Here is a 279-nt window from a genome sequence, read left to right as displayed (position 1 = left end):
CGTGCTGATGACTTTTGGAAGATCCCTGAAAAAAAAAGAAAGTTGCAGTTGTTGCTCTGCTGAGCTCTGCGTGGGCTCCACATGTTGGCACCATGTATGGCTTTAGGGCAGGCTGTAAACAGTGACAAGTAAACACAACAAGGGAAGAAGCAGCAGCAGGGAGACATTTAGAAGGAATTCCGTTTTGTGTCAACCAAGTCGTTTTGTTGTTTGGGGTTGAAAAGTTCAGATGACCTCTTTAAAGTCACTCTCGCTTTGGGGTGACCTCTTGTCCGACCA

The 279-nt window shown here is 46.2% G+C and overlaps 1 protein-coding gene across 1 annotated transcript in view; it reads left to right on the top strand.

Annotated features, from left to right (window-relative positions):
* hoxa3a (homeobox A3a) overlaps positions 1–279 on the top strand; it is a 30,891-nt gene that overhangs the window by 7,072 nt on the left and 23,540 nt on the right. The window lies entirely within an intron of this gene.

The sequence above is a fragment of the Amphiprion ocellaris genome, chromosome 15 (genome assembly GCF_022539595.1).
Source record: "Amphiprion ocellaris isolate individual 3 ecotype Okinawa chromosome 15, ASM2253959v1, whole genome shotgun sequence".
In the NCBI taxonomy this organism is placed as follows: Eukaryota; Metazoa; Chordata; class Actinopteri; family Pomacentridae; genus Amphiprion; species Amphiprion ocellaris.
This window is presented reverse-complemented; position numbering and strand designations above follow the sequence as displayed.